The sequence below is a fragment of the Lolium perenne genome, chromosome 5 (genome assembly GCF_019359855.2).
Source record: "Lolium perenne isolate Kyuss_39 chromosome 5, Kyuss_2.0, whole genome shotgun sequence".
NCBI classification, from domain to species: domain Eukaryota; kingdom Viridiplantae; phylum Streptophyta; class Magnoliopsida; order Poales; family Poaceae; genus Lolium; species Lolium perenne.
The window spans coordinates 263,195,741-263,209,102 of NC_067248.2; positions in this window are offsets into that span (position 1 = coordinate 263,195,741).

Here is a 13,362-nt window from a genome sequence, read left to right on the forward strand (position 1 = left end):
TCTGTGCCCGCGTGGGCTGCCTGACAGGGGGGGTCCCGCATGTCAGCGGCGTTTAAAACCCGAAACGGTACGAGCGACGTGGCGCGTTGGATTAGAAGGCAATCCAACGGCGCACGGTCGTCGTCTTCTCCGGCGAGAAGCAGAGGTTCTGGCGGCGAGCCTAGGGGGTGGGAGAGCTAACCAGGGCTCCCGCGGTGGCTGGCAGTGTGCGTGATGTAGATGTGGACGACGGCGGTTCTCCTGGTACCGGCGGCGACTCCTGGATCGGCTCCAATCGACGGCGGCGAGGTGCGGTACTGGCGGGCTCCGATCTTCAAATTGAAGCAGCTCCGGCGACAATCGAGCGAGTGGTTTGGTGGAGGAGAAGCAGTGGAGGGTGGTGAACGAGATGGTGTGCTCAACTTCGTCCAGGGAACGCGGTATTTATAGATGGCCAAGGGTGCGGCTTGGCCGTGAAGAAGTCGACCATGGCGCGGCTTCTCCGGCAAGCGATCGAGCTAGGCGAGGTGGTGGCAGTGTTCTACGGCTCCTGGCGATGCTATAGGCGGCGACAGCGGGGTCGGGCGGTGGCTAAATTGGTCGCATTGCTTCCGTGTCCGTCGCGTCCGCGGCGGACCAGGGTTCTCTTCTCCGGCGACGGCGGTGGCGGGTCGTGGTCGAGGGCGTGTCTGGGAGCGTTGCGGTGTCACGGTGATGCTCAACTTGTTGCAAGCGGGGCCAGGGCGTGCTCGAGGTCGTGGCGCGGCGCGTGTCCAGTGTATGCCCGCGGCGTGCCCACGCGCGACGCGAGCGGCGTTCAGGGCGCCATGGACGCGTGCTTGTCTGGCCTGTGCTGTGTTCCTCCTCGACAACGGCCGATGCTAGGCGATCCAGTAGAGTGAGGTGGAGTGCAGGGACATGGTGGCCAGGGTCGGCGATGAAGGAGAGAGGAGGTGGTGCGGCATGGCCGGCATGTGGCCGGCATGGCCATGCCATGCTTGTTCTCTCTCCCTCCCTAGGGTTTCTATGTTGAGGTTAGTGAGAGAGGGGACCAGGGGACCATTTGGGGTTGGTTAGAGTAGGTTAGTTTGAGTAGATCACTATTTGCTATAGTGTAGGAATAGTGTTCAATTTTGGAAAATACAAAAATATCCAAAATGGAAATAATTCAGATGGTGAACCTTTTTGAAAAGTGAGTGTTGAGATAAGTTGTAATTGACCAGAGATGAATGGAGGTAGTGGTGGAAAAATTAGATTTCAAATTTTGGCCAAAATGGCTAAGTGGAGATTGTTAATCTTATTATAAAGTTGCAACTTTGGATGAGCATAGCTAGTGATCAAAGATGAATTTGGCAGGGTGGTCTTCATCAAAGTTGTTCACCTTGATGTTGACTTTGAAATGGTGCAAGGAGTTAGCAAAGAATGGTTTGGGAAAATTGAATTGCAGGGGCTCAAAGTGGTGATCAGACTGAAATTGGCAGATTTGGTCATCATCACATGTGAGTGGGAAATGTGTTGGAAAATTATTTGAAAAGTGAAACCTTGGTTCCAAAAGTTGTGATAAGTGTTTAGTAACATTATTCAACTAATGGTGAAGACCAAATAGGTCTAGGGTCAAAATTTATAAAAATGCCATAGGGCATATGTGAGGGTTTTTAGGGTTTTTCAATTATGGGAATTTCTTCCACTTTGATTTATTTGGTTGGTGATCTTCACATGATCACTCTAGGGTTTTAGAGCACATCAAGATACAAGTAACAACAATCATCATGGCATATCACTCAAATGCACAAGTCCTATGCATGGTACTATATGCAAAAGAAAAGTTTTTGTTGGTTTGAAATTTTGCTTTCTGAATTCTCTAACTTTCTTTTCATTGAAATTTGGGGTGTTACACCTGTCGTCGGTGAACTCTCTCCCCTCCCCTCCCCTCCCTATTCCTCTCTCGCGCGAGCACAAAGTGCTCGACGAAATGCTCGTGTGCTGCTCTGGTTGTGCTGCTGTTGCTGTGCTACTGGCTGCTGTTGCTGTTGATGTGCTACTGGATGCAATCTATCTATCTATGCTAGCTTGCTGTCATTGTTGCTGCAGCTAGATGCATGCTCTTGCAGCTTCTCACCATTCCTGGTGAACTACAATTGCTATTGCTTGTGTGTGCATGCTCTAAATGGTCAAATGATCATCATGTGCTAGTGATTTACTTACTGGCTCATTGCTCATGCCTTTTACTTAATGTCCTATGCTATTGCTATGTCTCTGTAGCTTCTCACCATGTATTGGTGACCGCTCATGCTTGTAAAAGCATGCTGGAGGGTTTTGGTGATGTGCCTGATGCTTCCATAGCATCCTGGTATGATTGTTGTTGCCTAATTCAATTATCTGAAAAGTTTTTCTTTATTGATGTCAGATAATTGGATGAACTGCTTATGCAGTAATGATTCCTTTGATGTGTTATTGAAGCTTGGATGGAAGCCAACTAGTGTTGGGTACCCTAGCTTTGTTTTGAACTCAACTGAGTAATGATAAATTTCTATTTCTTGTTGGCTTGGATGAATTTATGGTTGATGTAACCTCAGCAGTGGTTCACTGGTGTGATTTCTTGTGATGTGCTGTGACCTCATTAGCTCTTGCTACTGCCACTGGTTCCATCTCATAGTTGGATAATTGGTTAGTGAAAATAGAGATATTCATAGTAGGGAATCATGTAAATGAATGCCACTGTGGTATCCTTTGAAGAAAATGGGAAGTTTTTGATGGTTTAAAAGACTAGGTGATGCTAGGTTATTAAGTTGGCTGGCAAGGTTGGTTTTATCTGGTTAACTTGGATAGGCTATGTGTTCTTGCTTACTTATGCATATCCATCTCTACTGGATTTACTAGCTCAGGCTTGGCCTCTCTCTTGCCAGCATCACTTGGTTACTACCAAAGTGATGAGTAATCCCTTATGGTACCCCAGCTTTATTTTGAACTCAACTGAGTAATGATAAATTTCTATTTCTTGTTGGCTTTGACGAAAATAGAGATATCCACACTAGGGGATCATGTAAATGAATGCCACTGTGGTATCCTTTAAAGAAAATGGACTGTTTCTGATGGTTTTAAAAGGCTAGGTGGTGCTAGGTGATTCAGTTGGCTACCAAGACTTGTCTCATCTGGTTAGCTGGGATATGCTATGTGTTCTTGCATGTTTAGGCATATCTATCACTTACTGGATTTACTGGTTCTTGCTTGGCCTCTCCTTTGCCAGCATCACTTGGTCTATACCAAGTGATGAATAATCCCTATGGAGCATCTGCTCCATTTTAGTGCCGATGATTAAATTGTTTGGTCACTTGTACACTCTGGGGTGGGGCCAGTGAGCCTGGTGCGATGGCACAAATATCAATCTCTTGTGCATTCTACCTGGCCTCGCTGACTCCATCCCTGAATGTTAATATTTGTTTCGACCAACAAAGTATGAGCCATTCCATTTAGTTCATACTAGCTACTTCTTAATTGTATTGGCCTTTCTTCCATTTTAGTGCCGATGATTAAATTGTTTGGTCACTTGTACACTCTGGGGTGGGGCCAGTGAGCCTGGTGCGATGACACAAATATCAATCTCTTGTGCATCCTACCTGGCCACACTGACCCCATCCCTGAATGTTAATATTTGTTTCGACCAAAAAAGTATGAGGCATATGATATCTAGTTGAGATACCACTTGGCTCTTTCTTCCATTTTAGTGTCGATGATTAGAATGTTTGGTCACCTATACGCCGCAATATACTTTGTAGACGGGCCCCCCTTTCCCCGGCCGCCGTTCCGTGAACGAGTCCTTGACGAGACAACAACGCCGACCTGCCTCTCTGGCGCAGAACCACACCAGTCCCAGCCGCCTCCCTTGTGGCCGCGTCTCCTGCGCCCTGCGCTCTTCTCCATGGCCGGACCACGATTGGACTCACTAGGGGAATAATGATAATCGCCATCACCACTATCGTCAGACTCCACAGGTGCAGAGTACTTTGCAGCAGATGCCACTTTTCTTCCCTCGACGTCTTTGCATCAAGGACTCGTTCACTGGACGGCGAAGGAAGAAAAGTGGCATCTGCTGCAAAGTACTCTGCACCTGTGGAGTCTGACGATAGTGGTGATGGCGATTATCATTATTCCCCCGGTGAGTCCAATCGTGGTCCGGCCATGGAGAAGAGCGCAGGGCGCAGGAGACGTGGCCACAAGGGAGGCGGCTGGGACTGCCGTGGTTCTGCGCCGGAGAGGCAGGTCGGCGTTGTTGTCTCGTCAAGGACCCGTTCACGGAACGGCGGCCGAGGAAAGGGGGCCCTTCTGCAAAGTATACTGCGGCGTATACTGCAACTATGGTTTCTGACCATAGTATTTGTGTTGACCAACAATGTATGCGACATTTATTCCATTTTGTCTTGTGCATCGGACTTGTTGGTCTCACTTTCTTCCATTTTAATCATAGTAGGAACCGGATGAAGACCCCGATGTAAGCGAGCCTGGTGGGTAGAGAGGAGGGAGCAAAGGAGGAACCGGATGAAGATCACTTTGTATCTCGAAATTGTGAAATTTGTATGAATTAAGAGTTGTATGTAAAACATTTGACACTTGCCACTATATATGTATCTCGATCGGGTTGTAAGTAATGTGATGATGATGTCTACATTATATCTGTGCAATGTACATGCTATTTATATTATATCTGCATATTTCTGTATGTTGTTGTATATAACCTGTATATTGCTGTCTATAAACTGCATGTGTATAGCAGGCAGCACAAAATCGTGTATAATACAAGCAAATTCTGTGGCGCGCTGAAAATCAATTCTGTGGCGCACGCTTTTCTGTGGCGCACCTAAGCACCAGTGCGCCACAGAAACCTTAATTATGTGGCGCATGGGCCAGTGCGCCACAGAAACCTTATTTTTTTGGCGAAGTTTCTGTGGCGCACCTCCCATGCGGCACAGAATCCATTTTTGGTGCGCCACTGATGAGGCTTTTCCTACTAGTGCAACCAACCACTCATCTAGCCCGGGAACTCAGGGCCGAATCCATAGGTATCGCACCAGCTTCCTAGCCTGGCAAATCTAAGGATGAATAGGCTAGAAGCAAGGACGGCAGTAGTCAAGTTCATCGGAAGTTGGCCGCAGCCCCGCACCCTGAGCAGGAGCGGCCACCGTGGCGGAGCTCATCAAATATGATACCTTAATATCTGTGTGACGATATGGGGACACCGGCAGCGAAGTGTTTGACGCTGGCCACGGTGCGGCCACGGCGCTCTGCCGTTCCTGGAGAAATCCCCGGTAGCCCCGAGGGCAGCTGTGCGACGACGAAGAAGGGGCCCGCCAGCCCAACAAGGATCCCGAGGTTGATGAGAGGAAGTGGGGGGGGGGGGGGGTTGGAGGAGAACTTGGCTGGTGATACACGTACAACACGCGTCCGTTGGGAACCCCAAGTGGAAGGTGTGATGCGTACAGCAGCAAGTTTCCCTCAGTATGAAACCAAGGTTTATCGAACCAGTAGGAGCCAAGAAGCACGTTGAAGGTTGATGGCGGCGAGATGTAGTGCGGCGCAACACCAGGGATTCCGGCGCCAACGTGGAACCTGCACAACACAACCAAAGTACTTTGCCCCAACGAAACAGTGAGGTTGTCAATCTCACCGGCTTGCTGTAACAAAAGATTAGATGTATAGTGTGGATGATGATTGTTTGCAGAAAACAGTAGAAACAATATTGCAGTAGATTGTATTCGATGTAAAAGAATGGACCGGGGTCCACAGTTCACTAGAGGTGTCTCTCCCATAAGAAATAGCATATTGGGTAAACAAATTACAGTTGGGCAATTGACAAATAGAGAGGGCATGACAATGCACATACATGACATGATGAGTATTGTGAGATTTAATTGGGCATTACAAGAAAGTACATAGACCGCTATCCAGCATGCATCTATGCCTAAAAAGTCCACTTTCAGGTTATCATCCGAACCCCTTCCGGTATTAAGTTGCAAGCAACAGACAATTGCATTAAGTATGGTGCGTAATGTAATCAATAACTATATCCTCGAACATAGCATCAATGTTTTATCCCTAGTGGCAACAGCACATCCATAACCTTAGAGGTTCTTGTCACTCCTCCAGATTCACGGAGACATGAACCCACTATCGAGCATAAATACTCCCTCTTGGAGTTACAAGCATCAACTTGGCCAAAGCATCTACTAGTAACGGAGAGCATGCAAGATCATAAACAACACATAGATTGATAATCAACATAACATAGTATTCTCTATTCATCGGATCCCAACAAACACACATGTAGCATTACAGATAGATGATCTTGATCATGATAGGCAGCTCACAAGATCAGACAATGATAGCACAATGGGGAGAAGACAACCATCTAGCTACTGCTATGGACCCATAGTCCAGGGGTGAACTACTCACACATCAATCCGGAGGCGACCATGACGGTGTAGAGTCCTCCGGGAGATGATTCCCCTCTCCGGCAGGGTGCCGGAGGTGATCTCCAGAATCCCCCGAGATGGGATTGGCGGCGGCGGCGTCTCAGTATGTTTTCTCGTATCGTGGCTCTCGGTACTGAGGGTTTCGCGACGAAGGCTATTTGTAGGCAGAAGGGTAGGTCAGGGGGGCTCACGAGGGGGCCACACAACAGGGCGGCGCGGGCCCCCCTTGGCCGCGCCGCCTTAGTGTGGCGCCACCTCGTGGCCCCACTTCGTATCTCCTCCGGTGTTCTGGAAGCTTCGTGGAAAAATAGGCCCCTGGGCTTTGATTTCGTCCAATTCCGAGAATATTTCCTTACTAGGATTTCTGAAACCAAAAACAGCAGAAAACAGAATCGGCTCTTCGGCATCTCGTTAATAGGTTAGTGCGAGAAAATGCATAATAAGGACATTTACTGTGTATAAACCATGTGAGTATCATCATAAAAGTAGCATGGAACATAAGAAATTATAGATCCGTTTGACACGTTTCAAGCATCCCCTAGCTTAGTTCCGACTCGTGCCGAGTAGGTAAACGATAACAAAGATAATTTCTTAAGTGACAATGCTACCAACATAATCTTGATCATACTATTGTAAGCACATGTAATGAATGCAGCGATCAAAACAATGGTAAATGACATGGGTAAACAACTGAATCATAAAGCAAAGACTTTTCATGAATAGTACTTAAAGACAAGCATCAATAAGTCTTGCATAAGAGTTAACTCATAAAGCAATAGTTTCATAGTAAAGGTATTGAAGCAACACAAAGGAAGATGAAGTTTCAGCGGTTGCTTTCAACTTGTAACATGTATATCTCATGGATATTGTCAATGTAAAGTAATATAACAAGTGCAATATGCAAGTATGTAAGAATCAATGCACAGTTCACACAAGTGTTTGCTTCTTGAGGTGGAGAGAGATAGGTGAACTGACTCAACAATAAAAGTAAAAGAAAGGTCCTTCAAAGAGGAAAGCATCGATTGCTATATTTGTGCTAGAGCTTTTATTTTGAAAACAAGAAACAATTTTGTCAACGGTAGTAATAAAGCATATGAGTTATGTAAATTATATCTTACAAGTTGCAAGCCTCATGCATAGTATACTAATAGTGCCCGCACCTTGTCCTAATTAGCTTGGACTACCGGATCATTGCAATACACATGTTTTAACCAAGTGTCACAATGGGGTACCTCTATGCTATCTGTACAAAGGTCTAAGGACAAAGCTCGCATTGGATTTCTCGCTTTTGGTTATTCTCAACTTAGACATCCATACCGGGACAACATAGACAACAGATAATGGACTCCTCTTTAATGCATAAGCATGTAGCAACAATTAATGTTCTCATATGAGATTGAGGATATATGTCCAAAACTGAAACTTCCACCATGATTCATGGCTTTAGTTAGCGGCCCAATGTTCTTCTCTAACAATATGCATGCTCTAACCATAAAAGTGGTAGATCTCTCTTACTTCAGACAAGACGAACATGCATAGCAACTCACATGATATTCAACAAAGAAATAGTTGATGGCGTCCCCAGGAACATGGTTATCGCACAACAAGCAACTTAATAAGAGATAAAGTGCATAAGTAAATATTCAATACCACAATAGTTTTTTAAGCTATTTGTCCCATGAGCTATATATTGCAAAGGTAAAGAATGGAAATTTTAAAGGTAGCACTCAAGCAATTTACTTTGGAATGGCGGAAAAATACCATGTGGTAGGTAGGTATGGTGGACACAAATGGCATAGTGGTTGGCTCAAGGATTTTGGATGCATGAGAAGTATTCCCTCTCGATACAAGGTTTAGGCTAGCAAGGTTATTTGAAATAAACACAAGGATGAAGCGGTACAGCAAAACTCACATAAAAGACATATTGTAAACATTATAAGACTCTATACCGTCTTCCTTGTTGTTCAAACTCAATACTAGAAATTATCTAGACCTTTGAGAAACCAAACATGCAAATCAGATTTTAGCATGCTCTATGTATTTCTTCATTAATGGGTGCAAAGTATATGATGCAAGAGCTTAAACATGAGCACAACAATTGCCAAGTATCACATTATTCAAGATGTTATACCAATTACCACATATATCATTTTCCAATTCCAACCATTTAACAATTTAACGAAAAAGAAACTTTCGCCATGAATACTATGAGTAAAGCTAAGGACATATTTGTCCATATGCAACAGCGGAGCGTGTCTCTCTCCCACACAATGAATGCTAGGATCCATTTTATTCAAACAAAACAAAAACAAACAGACGCTCCAAGCAAAGTACATAAGATGTGACGGAATAAAAATATAGTTTCAGGGGAGGAACCTGATAATATTGTCGATGAAGAAGGGGATGCCTTGGGCATCCCCAAGCTTAGACGCTTGAGTCTTCTTGATATATGCAGGGGTGAACCACCGGGGCATCCCCAAGCTTAGAGCTTTCACTCTCCTTGATCATAGTGTATATCATCCTCCTCTCTTGATCCTTGAAAACTTTCTCCACACCAAACTCAAAGCAACTCATTAGAGGGTTAGTGCATAATTAAAATTCACATATTCAGAGGTGACACAATCATTCTTTATACTTCTGGACATTGCACAAAGCTACTGAAAGTTAATGGAACAAAGAAATCCATCAAGCATGACAAAACAGGCAATGCAAAATAAAAGGCAGAATCTGTCAAAACAGAACAGTTCGTAAAGACGAATTTTTAACATGCACCAGACTTGCTCAGATGAAAAAACTTAAAACTAATGAAAGTTGCGTACATATCTGAGGATCACTCACGTAAATTGGCAGAATTTTCTGAGTTACCTACAAAGAATTAGACCCAAATTCGTGACAGCAAAGAAAACTGTTTCTGCGCAGTAATCCAAATCTAGTATTATACTTCGATTAGAGACTTTACTTGGGGAAATCCACTTTGGCTCATAGGAGCATATGCTCTTATTATGTGAATCCACATTTCAAAGTGTCAAAAAATTTTAACCTAAATTTTTACATGTACATGTAGACATTTTATGTTGGTACACAAGTTTTCATCAAAAACTAAAAACAATTGTGGCTCCTGTAAAAAAGACAAGTTTTGATGCTATAACATGACTACGTACAGGATATTTTTTTGTCTTTTTTGTACACGTCATATAAAATGTTGTTTCTCCACGAAAATTTGTGCACTAACATAGAATGTCACGATGTACACCAAAAAAATTATATCAGTATTTTTTAACATTTTTAAAATAGTTTTTTAATTATTTTATATAATGAGAGCATTTGCTCCTATGAGCCAAATTGCCACCTCCAGCACAACAATGCAATAAAACTAAGATAAGGAGAGGTTGCTACAGTAGTAAACAACTTCCAAGACTCAAATATAAAACAAAATTACTGTAGTAAAAACATGGGTTGTCTCCCATAAGCGCTTTTCTTTAACGCCTTTCAGCTAGGCGCAGAAAGTGTGTATCAAGTATTATCAAGTGATGAAGCATCAACATCGACATGTACCTTAGATGCTCTATTATCTATAGTGGTCTTAAGAGCTTTGTCAATTTTAAGCCTATAATAATTTTTTGGTTTAGGCACCTTAGAGACATACATGAACTTTTGCTCCTTACCCACATAAGCTTTCTCCCTATAATTAAAAGAAGAAAAAGTTGAACCCAAAATTCTCATAGCTTCTTCAAGTTTATTTATCCTATGGGTTTGATTATCATGAGTAGCACAAGTTTTTTAAGATAGAAATTCTCTCATTAATTCCTCCTAGAGATTCATCAAGTTTATTAGTGCTACTGAATAGTATTCCCAATTTAGTTTCAATACTCGGAAGGTTTTGCTCTATGGTCTCTATCTTTTTCATAATATCTTCAAGAGAGATTTCAGTTTTCACTTCATTAACAGGTGGTTTTCCAAATAGACTCTCAATAATGCAACTAGCTTCTAAAGCAGGAGTACCTAGGAAATTACCTCCCGCGAGACAATCAAGAACATACCTATTCCAACTAGAGATACCAACATAAAAATTCCTGAGTAGGATAATAGTGGAGTGTTTCTTAGTGCACCTATTATGAGCATCACTAATTCTATACCAAGCATCTTTTAAACATTCTCCCCCTTGTTGTTTAAACGAACGAACTTCAACTTCAGGATTACTCATTTTAGTAATAGTAAATAAAGTAAACTAGATAAGGTAAATGCAAGTAACTAATTTTTTTTTGTGTTTTTGATATAGAGTGCAAGACAGTTAAATAAAGTAAAACTAGCAACTAAATTTTTTTGTGTTTTGTTTTAGTGCAGCAAACAAAGTAGTAAATAAAATAAAGCAAGACAAAAACAAAGTAAAGAGATTGGATTGTGAAGACTCCCCTTGATACGCGTACAACACGCGTCCGTTGGGAACCCCAAGTGGAAGGTGTGATGCGTACAGCAGCAAGTTTCCCTCAGTATGAAACCAAGGTTTATCGAACCAGTAGGAGCCAAGAAGCACGTTGAAGGTTGATGGCGGCGAGATGTAGTGCGGCGCAACACCAGGGATTCCGGCGCCAACGTGGAACCTGCACAACACAACCAAAGTACTTTGCCCCAACGAAACAGTGAGGTTGTCAATCTCACCGGCTTGCTGTAACAAAGGATTAGATGTATAGTGTGGATGATGATTGTTTGCAGAAAACAGTAGAAACAGTATTGCAGTAGATTGTATTCGATGTAAAAGAATGGACCGGGGTCCACAGTTCACTAGAGGTGTCTCTCCCATAAGAAATAGCATATTGGGTAAACAAATTACAGTTGGGCAATTGACAAATAGAGAGGGCATGACAATGCACATACATGACATGATGAGTATTGTGAGATTTAATTGGGCATTACGAAAAAGTACATAGACCGCTATCCAGCATGCATCTATGCCTAAAAAGTCCACTTTCAGGTTATCATCCGAACCCCTTCCGGTATTAAGTTGCAAGCAACAGATAATTGCATTAAGTATGGTGCGTAATGTAATCAATAACTATATCCTCGAACATAGCATCAATGTTTTATCCCTAGTGGCAACAGCACATCCATAACCTTAGAGGTTCTTGTCACTCCTCCAGATTCACGGAGACATGAACCCACTATCGAGCATAAATACTCCCTCTTGGAGTTACAAGCATCAACTTGGCCAAAGCATCTACTAGTAACGGAGAGCATGCAAGATCATAAACAACACATAGATTGATAATCAACATAACATAGTATTCTCTATTCATCGGATCCCAACAAACACACATGTAGCATTACAGATAGATGTTCTTGATCATGATAGGCAGCTCACAAGATCAGACAATGATAGCACAATGGGGAGAAGACAACCATCTAGCTACTGCTACGGACCCATAGTCCAGGGATGAACTACTCACACATCAATCCGGAGGCGACCATGGCGGTGTAGAGTCCTCCGGGAGATGATTCCCCTCTCCGGCAGGGTGCCGGAGGTGATCTCCAGAATCTCCCGAGATGGAATTGGCGGCGGCGGCGTCTCAGTATGTTTTCTCGTATCGTGGCTCTCGGTACTGGGGGTGTCGCGACGAAGGCTATTTGTAGGCGGAAGGGTAGGTCAGGGGGGCTCACGAGGGGGCCACACAACAGGGCGGCGCGGGCACCCCCTTGGCCGCGCCGCCTTAGTGTGGCGCCACCTCGTGGCCCCACTTCGTATCTCTTCCGGTGTTCTGGAAGCTTCGTGGAAAAATAGGCCCCTGGGCTTTGATTTCGTCCAATTCCGAGAATATTTCCTTACTAGGATTTCTGAAACCAAAAATAGCAGAAAACAGCAACTGGCTCTTCGGCATCTCGTTAATAGGTTAGTGCCGGAAAATGCATAATAATGACATATAATGTGTATAAAACATGTGAGTATCATCATAAAAGTAGCATGGAACATAAGAAATTATAGATACGTTTGAGACGTATCAGCTGGGAGTCCCGCTGCCGCCACCGCCGCCTAGTCAACCTCGAGCGGACAACGCGAGGGTCACGACCAAGCGTTCCACTCCCAATTAATAAGCATTAGAAGATGCTAGCAACATAAAATTTTGATTCAGCATTTCTGGTCTTTTGGTTTTAAAGGATTTTATTTGAGAATTTATGCTTGCCAGTACCATTACAAATTATAAATAAAAGAGGTTGTGTCTCTCTTTTTTCATCTATATATCTGAATTACATACTAGGGTACTAGCTCTGTACGCACTAGAGTGTACAGAAATTCAATTCAATTCGGCTCCCATGCATGTTCGTCAACAATATGCTCCTATGTTCCAAAACAACATTCTCCTAGAGTGTATATAATTTTTCTGTATGTTTTATATTTTGTATATGGGAAATTTGTGTTTTCTTGTGCGAAAAGTGTCTTTGACTCATGGGCACCAGTGCTCCCGCTGTTTTAAAAAATTCGACAATCATACATATTTATTTCAAAAAAATGTGAAAATAAATCTAGACATAATAAATAGCGTGTAAAATTTAATAAAAAATTCTTTATATTGTAGACTACACAAAAAATACAAAATCTGTTGAAATTTGGAGATTTGAAATATGCATACCCAGATCCACACGTTTGTTATTTTTGTGTAGTCCAGAATTTTTTGTATTTAAAACTGAAATTTTGCACGTTTATGGACAATTCATTAGCTACACCATGATTTGTTTTTCTAATTTTTTTGAAACACATAATTTTTTTTTATTTTTTTCTAAAATAGCAGGAGCACCAAATCTCCGTCCGTTCTTGTGCCTTTTTACATGAGATTTTTTTTTTTGCATTTGTATATGCTTATGTACATAATTTATAATATGTTTGAAATGCAAATTTGAATAATTCTCTATCGCAGTACCAATG